Here is a 10,603-nt window from a genome sequence, read left to right as displayed (position 1 = left end):
ACCCGCCTGATTAAGGATAATCTGCTGTACTCGAAGCCTACTGATTTTAATGTTAATCTCATCTAAAATATACCTTTACATCAACATCATATTTGACCAAAATCTGAACACTGTGGGTTAACCAGGTTGACCATAAAATTAACCATCACACCAACAGACACACATGTAATTTCCTAACACTTGAAGTGCTTTTGCACATCTGAAATGTGCTGCCGCTAATCTCAAATCGGGAATACCTTCTTTCCAATCTTTCAAATCACGTATGTCTATGGTTATATAATTGAAAAGGTTCAATCCTGCAGCCACCTCCTTCACAAAACATTTTTTGGTCTCCCCAGTTTTATGTCATCAAATGTTTCTCTCTACTCCAATAGCATTTGCTTGTATGTTATCTGTAGATCACATCTTGAATTCTTCACTGATGTACGTGTCTTTCTCCCAGCAGGGGTTATCCTGCTTGAGTGGAAGGCATTTGTTTTGTCTATCTTAATGAACAAGGGCAAGAAATTCTATAGAGTCAGAAGTCAATAAACACAAGGTAAAGACACAAGTCCAATAACAGTCTGATCATTGAAAAAAGTCATTTCTTATGATCTTGCATTTGGAACTGCATGCAAAGATCATGACATTGTGTAATGCTCCTTGCCTGGGCTTTGGAATGGTACACTTTCTCCTGAGTTGATAAACCTCAACACCAAGCTTACTCAGGGGCCTAGTAGATTCCGATCCTGAAGGCTTTATGCTGGTGGTAAGAAGAGGCAAATGGGTCTTAGACAATGCTAGTCTCCTCTGCGTGTGAATAGAGCTGGCGGTGACTGTCTACTCTCTGTGGGTGATGTGTGTCCGGGCTTTTTACCACAAGTGCAAGCATCAAAGTGAGTAGTCCTCAGGTGTGAGGGTGATCTGGCTGCGACATCTGTCACCCCATTGATCACCAGGGTTGATTTGGCTGATCTGGCTGGCTAGCCAGGTGTCCCCTTCCTCCCTCATGGCTCCAGGTGTATCCCTCCCGAAGCTGTCACTCAAAGAGGATGACCTTCCCAGATAGAGGAGGACTGTTCTTTGGTCAGGGGCATGCAAGTACTGGCACTCCCCTGCTAGAACCTCCAAGCAAACTCTCAAGGTCCATTTGTAGGGGAACATAGGGTAGTCAAGCTTCCAAGACTCCAGACACATCCAAATGAGGCACTGCATGCGGCAGTCTGCCTTTCTTTAAACAAAACAAAACAAAGCAAAAAAACAAAGTGAGTATTTCTAGGTCCCATTTCTGTCTTTCTCAAGAAGAGTCACAGAATTGTCTCTAGGGCCAAGGATGAGCACTGGGAGCCAAAAACTAAACTAAAATAATATAAACCTTCTTTTGTTGCTTTCATGTTGCTTGCCTATTCTCTCTTCCCAAATAGGTAATGAGTTCGTTTATACTTTCATCTGGGCACAGTCCCCAGAGGATAAGCTTTAGCGTGTCTGTCTATATTACAGAGTCACATTTATTTATCACTCCAGACCCGCTTCTTTTTATTAACCTGTAAAAATTCTTGAGTACAAATGTTTTGGGAGGCCAAAGAGAAAGGAAACAGTGAGGAACAGAAGTACACAAAACATTTGGCTTTTTTTTTTTTTTTTTCTGATGGAATTTTATCTTTATGTGGGAACACAAGGCTCTCCCTGAGCTTGGATTACAAATAGATAGCATGTGAATAACTCTCAAACTTTTATCATGAGGTGGGAGAGGGGGAGAACTCCAAGTGATTACACAATCTATTGATTGCTCATGACAAAGGACAGCATACCTCTCTCCTGTCCATTAAAAAAATAAATAAATATCTTTTGAAAATGAAAATGCAATAAGCCAACAATCTCATCGGATTTTTTAACATCAGGAAGAGCTAAAGTTCTTTAACTGTTTACCCTTGGAATTCTCTTGCCTCTTACCGATCCCGAATACCATTGGCACTTTTGGGGGGATTGTCTGCCTTCCACAGAACTGTGAAAGGAGAGAGTGTTGGTGTGGTCAACCAGACCTGGGCCAGTTACTAGGTATTATTTCTGTTTTAAGTGTAGACTTCCCCACAACCCCACCGAATGATCTGGGACTTTAAGATAATTTCAAGATAGTGCTTGGGATTTAGTAGAGACTGGGTAAAAGTTCATTCAAACGCATTGACAGTGGTTTCTCATCAGACTTCGGTACTTGTCTTCACTTCAAAAATATTTTTGAAAGACTGGAGTGAAAGGGAGTAAGAAAGTTCTTTGGGATTTCTAAATACCATGTTGGCAATGGTTCATCATTTCAAAAGGCGGCTGCACAGTTGGAACTCACAGAACTGTGGGACTCTGCTAAGCCCCTCACCTTTCAGGCTTCAAAGCCAATGCAGCCATTCATTGTTAAAGCAGAAACCCTAAGTACATTTTGCCTCTTCTGCACCTCCCTTCCATTCCCATCTGCTCTTTGCTATAAATTAAATATGCCTAATAATTTTGGCACTAAAAATAACAGCAACAAAACAAAACTATTCAACCCATCTAAATCAGATTAATCAGTCTGTTTTCAAAGTTTATTAGACTCCTTTCTTAATAACTCCTGTTTGTAGGGTGGGCAAGTTCAAGGAACTCAACAGTATATAACCTTTAATGTAAAATAAATGATGTTGGCAAGTCAACTTACTTAGGTCATAGGCAGTGTGGTAGGTGCTCTCTGTTCTTAATCAGTTTGCCCTTTGAGATGGTGTAAAAGCTCAAAAAAAATTAAAAAGACCCTTTAAAACTGAAGAACTGGATAGGCAGGACTCAAAAGATTTCCCTCTGAAATTTCCATTCTCTAGTTATTCAGTTGGAAATGAATCTAATCCCTTTGAAGGGATTTTGCAGATGGAATTAAGGTTACCACATAAGTGTTCTTAATAGAATATTTGGGATTATTCAGATGCACCAATGTAATCACAAAAGACCTGAGAAGCAGGGAATATTCTCTAGCTGGTTACAGAAGAGGGTATCAGAAGAGGTAAGCAGAGAAAAGATGGAGCCAAAGAAGATGTCAAAGGGATTTCAAGGATGAGAAGGACTTCTGGTTGGCTTTGAAGGTAGAGGATAGGAACACAGGCTGAGCCATGTGAGCTGCCTCTAGAAGCCAAGAGTGACTTCAAGCTCTTTATCCAGCTAAAAAACAGAGTGCAGTCCTACAACCCCATAGACTGAATTCTGCCAACAACCTGAATGGTCATAATCCTTGGAAACATATTCATCCCCAGGAGGATCTCAACTCTGCCAGAACCTTGAGTTGTCCTTGTGCTACCCAGAGAAGAGATCCAGCTGAGCCAGGATGTGCCTGATACAGGAACTTAACATGGAAGAATTCGCCAAGAAGGAAAAGACGTCTGGCTAAACAAGCCTTGATTCAGGCAGAAACTATAGTGAGCAGGAGGGGTGATGCTGACTTTAGCTTACTGGTTTTTATTCAAATTTGTCAGTACAAGGAGTCACATGAAACATTGCTTTTGAACCTGATAAAGAGGAAGTAACAGCAAAAATAGAGATCTGTCCATCACCTATAGGCAGCAGAATATTCTGTAACTTTGATACCTGGAGTGCATAGGTGTCCAGCAGAGTCCACAGTGGCCACTGGGAATATTAAATCACAGCAAACATGGAGCAGGAAATGCCAATGCACATTCCTCTCCTAGCCTCAGAGTCTCCGAACTCTCAGATCGCCACCTGAATGCCTGATACGCACACCATAATTCTCTCTGCCAATTGTAGCTCCCTCGAAGTACGCACCTTTTCATAAATGGCACCATTACCTACCACATTTCTCAGACCAGAAGCCTTGAAAGAATGCTTAATTCCATTCTTTCCCTCATGCCCTCCATGACGCAGGATGCATCCAGTTCATTGATAAGTTCTGATTCTAACTGTATTGCAAACCTGTCCCTCTACTCGACGCCTCTACGGCCCCAGCCCTGGTCCTTGCAAATTCTTTGCTTGTTTGAACTCCACAACATCTTTGTATCTACTCGCTGCCCCCACTCTTTCCTCAACATGTCTCTCCAATGACTGTCACCAATTCCAAGCAGTCAACGGGCTACAGGGCAGCCAGGCATCTTTCTCAAGCATAAATTAGATCATGTCATTCCTCTGCTTGCAAACCCCCCTACAACCAGAATACAATCTCAGCGCCATGCTGAGGTCTATGAAGTCTTCAGGATCTTGCTCCCATCTTCCTCTTCACCTTTATTCTTCTCCTCTCCCCACATTTTACTCCAGCCCACTTATCCTGACCCATTTAGTCCATTGAACAACTCAGTCTTTTTCCTCTTTCAAGGCCTCGGTACTTACTGTGCTTGGAATTTTCAGGTCTCTGGTCAAATGTCACTTGCTCAGACAGTGCATCCTTGATGCTCAGCTCCAGGACATACCTCCAGGATGCATTAACTTACTTAATTTTTTTATAGCACATTCCTTTGAAATTTTTCTGATGTTTAAATATGTTTATTCATTTTTTAATACACCTATTGATGGTCTATCTCCATTTACCGGGCAAATACAAATTAAAAATAAGAAACTTAATTCACTCTGTTGAAAATGAAGGGAGACTTCCCCTCCCTCTTTTTAACGTGTTTACTTTAGAGAACTTGTAATTATAAGCTCTTTCCCTGTCTCTTTGAAATGTATGTAAATCTTTTTAAAAGCTAAATAAGCCTCCTGCGAATTTAAGGCTTAGGAAGGCTTCCTTAAGGACCTGGGAGCCATCTCTTTGCAATGCAATCATCAAGGAAGGTAGAACCCTTAGTCCCTAGTTTTCTGGGAGGATAGGACCCTTACCTTTATCTGGTGCCTGGTTCCAAGTTGCAAACTTCTTCAGATCATAGAGATATAAGACAGTTATTTTTTAAAAGGCATCAGCAAACACAGGTGACTATCCCAATTACCAAGTAAATTTAGGGTAGATTATATGACGAGTGTTGCTTTCATTTCCTCCTACTTGAGGACTAGTTATTATTTATCTTGTGAACATGCGCGTAATGGGTTTTATCCGCTTTACAGTGTAAGAGGACGCGATTTCTTTCTGTCATTGTAATGACTTTAGTGGATTGGCTGTGATGGGCATCACATTATGGTTTAATGGTTATTCAGTAATAAAAGTGCTTTCTTTCTCTTTTACTTTTATAGAGAGATTTTCTGGGGTGATAAGGAGAGTTAGTTTTAAATGATATTTTCCAGCACCCTTCACTGAAATGTAAGACCCAGAAGGGAAAGAAATTTTCTTTCATCTCTGATATGTACATGGTGCTGGGCACTCAGTAGGTGTTCCATTAATATTTGTGATGCAACTGATCAGCACAAACAGTAATACTTCAAGGAGAAGCAGGGCTGCCGGGAGGCTGGGAAGCCCCTGGAGGCCAAAGTATACTCCACAAAAGAGAATCTAGCTGGGAATGTGGATGAAGGCCAGCGGAGCAAGCAACGGGAAATGGTAGTGAGGCAGATTGCTTACTGGTCTCCTTTCAGAGCTCAGGGGAGACTTCTGGAATACTTGAGACATTGCTTTGCAAAGTCCTTCACCTAGGTGCATTAGTAGGTGGCCGCAGAGGCACCTACACCTGTGAGCATACCATTGTATACACTTCCTGAATCGCTACGTTATGCACTTGAAACTAATGCAACGTTGGGTGTCAACTGTAAGAAAATGACATGGACCAAATGGCTCCTGCCCAAGTGCAAGGAAGTTCAGTCGGCTTCCCAATCAGTGACTGTAGATGTTCTAAATGGAAAAGTGAACACACCCAGACACAGTAGAAAGAATTGTAAGGTTCTCCTGAGCAGAGTTGAGGAACAGAAAAGAAGAGTCACTGAAAGGTCAAGATGACTGTATCCGACACATGCTTTGAAAGCGTAATTAAAGATGGAATTAAGTAAATTAGAGAAACAAATTGTTCATTCCTTCTTTGTTACATACAGTCACAAACATACATTTGTTTATAGTATTAGTTTATTTATAGACAGGGACAAAATTAAATGTCCTAAATTAAAAATAGAGAAAAGATGGACCGTGACCAAGCAACCTTCAGCTGTGGATTTAACTCAGTATTGAGACACCCAGACGACATTCAGTTTAGCAGTGAACCTGAACTTCAAATTACCTCTGACACTGGGCTTGTGCTGTGTAAAGGAAATCCTCAGAGAACTGCCCACATCTGCCATCCCAGATTGGGGATGGGGTTTGAGTTCAGAGAGGTGGGTAATAATGGGAAGAAAAGACGTCTAATAACTATGTAAATATTCATGGAAGATAAATGGCTCATTAAGATGAAAGCCAGGAGTGGACTGTAATCAATGTCAGATATATTTTGAGCTCCATGCAGTTCAGTGTTTGCTTTTATTAGTAGAAAAGAACAATATTTCTCTTTCACTGAAATATCCTTTCATTATTTTTTTCCACTAATACAATTGTCCTTCAAGCATCATCCCAGGATTTTGGGGAAGGTTTTGGCAGTGTAAGATGCCCGTGGGAGGAATTTAGCCAACTCCAAATGCTCTTACACAGGTACTTATTCTCCAAACTTATCAGCAGAGAACAGGGAGTCCTGGATCTAATTGAAAATGGTCTTTCTCTCCCCTAGGTTTCAGCAAAGAGGAAATTTTGAAGAGATGAGTCATGTAGCTTCGGGGAGAGAATTTAAAAGGACAATACCCGAAGGTTCTGATGTTACAAGATTGTAAAGATTTTAATTATTTATTTCAACAAAAACTGTAAATATTAGAGAAAACACTGACTTGCTGGGAGGTTGAGGAAGGTATCTGTATTATTTCTTAAGGATAATCAGTTAGGCCTTGGCTAGGTTTTGCACTGATATTTAAGATGATGGGTTTGTGAGTCAAAAAAATCTGGTTATAATTCCAACTTTACCACTTGCTAAATGTGTGACTGTAGGAAAATTACTTAATTTCCCTGGACCTTAGTTTATCTCCATAAAATGGAGATCATAATACCCAAATTCCATAAAATTTATGAGGATTTGACATGATTATGTATGTGGAGGATTTAGCAAAGTATCTGGCAGATAGTAAGCATTCAGAAATAATTGCTATTAGCCACTGTTATATTAATAGCCATGAATTTCACAAGCCACACACTCAGAGGCATAAAAAAAGAAAAAAGAAAAAAATAACTTCTTTACAGTTGAATTTAACTTCCCTCTCAAATCCCGATTGTCCATGATGGCGGAAAGTTTAACCTGGTCATTTGCAAACAAACTCAGACATTTCTGAATTGTCTAACTCATTTCCTGTTTAAAGTCAATGTATGATATTGTACCCTTTTTTCTCCTGAAATGGTGCTCAAGGTTCTGTGTGTTAGGAGCTTGAGACAAGGCATCTGTCTGTGCTCTTATTCTATTATTCTTGCATTTGATTGGAACTTTAGTTTTGTAGATAATAATAGGTTGAGGGTACATTTCCTACAGATTTTCAAATTTCCCTTCCATTGTTTTCAGGCATTCAGTGCTTTCTAGTGAGAAGTGTGAGCCTAGGCTGACTCTCATTCTTTTGAAGGTGATAGCACCTTTTGCCCTCTGGACATTTTTTTGGATTTTATTTTTATCCAGGAAGTTGTGAATATTCATGGCATGTGAGGCTGTGGATATTTGGTATTCATCCTGCTTAGCATTCCTTTCAATTTGACCATTTGTGTTTACTTTCAGCCCTGGAAAATTCCCTTGCATTATTTCTTTGAAACCTCTTCTCATCCATTTTCACCATGGATAAACAATTCTGTACATAAATCTTGGTCTAAGCATCTAATTGTTTTCTTGGAATAAATTCCTAGAAGTGAAACTCGTGAGTTGAAGTTTGTGCCTATTTTATAGCAGTTGTAAATATTAACAAATTATTCTCTTGAATGATTGGACTAATTCCCATTTCTACTTTAAGAATAAGTATGCGAATAACTTAGGCATTGGATAGGTCTTCAAACTTGGATGATATTTTAAGGACATATTTTAAGGAACTTATAATAGCTTTATCAAACCACTTATTTCCTCTCTCCCTAGTTCAGTCACACATTAAAATAATTGCTTACGTGTATTTTATAAATAGCATGCAAGAATATTGTTAATTTTATGTCAACTTCTGTAAAAACAAAATGAGTCATGCTAAATATGTTTAAATTTAGATGTGTATGTTTTGGCTTAGATTATAGATGAATTAGATATAATTTGTAACCTTAGCAAGATCCAGCTGCAACTATGCTTAATATTTGCATATGTCTCCCAAGACCAAATAAGTCAGAAAACCAATAATTAGTCCCAGTTTATAAGATATGATAAGTTTTAAATAAGCTAAGGAAAATAAAACGATCTAGTTTCAGTTATAATGACCTTGAGGGAGAAGGGCCAATTGGATCTTGCTTCCCATTCTCTGATGGTGTGACTTTGTTCTGTCCCTTTGTTCACATTTTACCCAGTAAGTAGGATTTTTTCTTTTATATGAAGTGGCTGGAGTTGAGTGTTTATTTATTCAGGTAAACCAAGGACTATTTGGTACACATTTATATTTTTAAAATGACATTTCTAGAGACATAGCAAATCCTCATTGCTTATCTAAGTGTCCATGCAAAGTCATTGACGAAGAAGGATGTCTGTGAGACTTTTTAAAAGAATGAAAATGTGTGCAATATATAAGAGATTTACACCATGGATAACGTTGATCTCCTAGCTACATACTCACATTGTGTCCATCCTGCTGACTTTTATAGTTCTGTATCAACGTCCTCCCTCTAACTTCTTATTAGGTTGGGTTGATGAAAGACACTAGCAGGTGTTTGCAGGATGGTGAAGAGTGAGGTTGGGGTACCCATACCCCAGGTTCTTTTCCTGTTGAGGGTTGGCTCTTTTGCTCCATGAAATCATGACACTGTCAGGTGACCCTCTGCATCACTGCCCCTGGCATTTGCTCCCTCCTTCTGCGTACTTAGGTGTAGGTGTGATAATAGCTCTTCTCTGATTCACCATCCCTTGCTTTGCCATCCCTGATTGGTCCTTTATATGTCATTCTCTGCCCTTGACAGTGACCTTTTATTTAAGGATAAATATGCAAGGAAAAAAATTATAAAACTATAAAATATTTCTGCTTGCTATTCTTCATAAGACAGATGACCACTCCAGGGACCAATTTGGTAAAATTCAATACAAGTCTACATACATATGCCCTACAATCCAGCAATTCCCTTCCTAGGAATTTACTCATGAGTAAATTCTTACACATGTGAAGAAGATACTTGTGTGAGCAAGCATATTCATTGCAGTGCAATTTGTAATAGCAAAATAAATTCTGTTTCTCAAGGTCACAAATAAATAAAGCTTGTATTAATACAATGAAATTCTATTTGCAATTTAAAATAAGCAAACCAGTCCTGCATATATCAAGTTGAATAAATCTCAAAAAAGAGTCATCCTAAGTGTAAAAAAAAGTTTGCAAAATGGTATGTATTGTGTGATATCCTTTATGCAAATGTTTAAAACATGAAAAAAAGCATATGGAAATTTTTTAAGTACTTTGGGAAAAATAGGACTGAATACTACCATTATGACTTAGGAAATATTCTTTTTCCTTTCTTGAAGTTTCTGTGCTCTCCTTTTTTCTCTATAATTAACATAAATTACTATTCCTCCTCATTTCGTCCATTATACTTTCTCCTATCACTACTACTATTTTTACATGCACATACTGTTTAAATAGCAGTATTTACTTTTTTTTTTTTGTAAAATTGCCTCTGATTTTCAAGACAATCCGATGAATTAGCTCCATTTTTCAGCCGAGGAGTTAGACATCGTCACTGAAGCAGAGATTAAGTGACATGCCCAAGGTCACTTATCAAGTAAGTGATAGACGCAGAATGGAACACAGGTTTCTGATAATAAATCAGTATTTTCTTTAACTTGATATTTCTGCATATTAAAGTGATGTATGCATGAGAATTCAGTAAGTATATTTGTTGGCAGATAGAAGAATAATACCAATACCCAAATAATCAACGGTTATGCAACACTCTGTTCTAGGCATGGTTCTAAGTGCATTAATCCTAAGCCACTTGGTCTTCTCAGCCACTTTGCAAGAAATCTACTGTCATGATCTAAATTTAACAAATGAGGAAGCAAGTACAGATCATTTGAGAAATTGTTCACAGTCCCACAAGGAGAAGTAGCAGTGCTGGGACTTGAACCCCAGGTGGTCCTAGTGCAGAGACCACACCCCCAACCATGACATCATCCTGCCTCATAAAAACCCTTTTTGTTCAAATCCCCCTAGTAGAACTGATAAGTGCAGTTCCCCGATGAAGCTTTCAAATTCTGATGTGATTTTAATGAAAGCACTCTCTGAGGGCTTCTTGACACTTTACATTTAGTTCCATTTTGCTGAGCTTATTTCTCTGCATACTGAGGAATGTTGTTGGCGGTACCCCTAAATTGTGCCATGGTGATAATTATTTCAAAATTTTCTTTCGGGGCGCCTGGGTGGCTCAGTCGTTAAGCGTCTGCCTTCGGCTCAGGTCATGATCCCAGGGTCCTGGGATCGAGTCCCACATCGGGCTCCCGCCTCGGCGGGAAGC

The sequence above is a fragment of the Leptonychotes weddellii genome, chromosome 3, assembly GCF_054177405.1.
Source record: "Leptonychotes weddellii isolate Sample4059 chromosome 3, ASM5417740v2, whole genome shotgun sequence".
Classification (NCBI taxonomy): domain Eukaryota; kingdom Metazoa; phylum Chordata; class Mammalia; order Carnivora; family Phocidae; genus Leptonychotes; species Leptonychotes weddellii.
Note: the sequence above shows the minus strand (reverse complement) of the source record.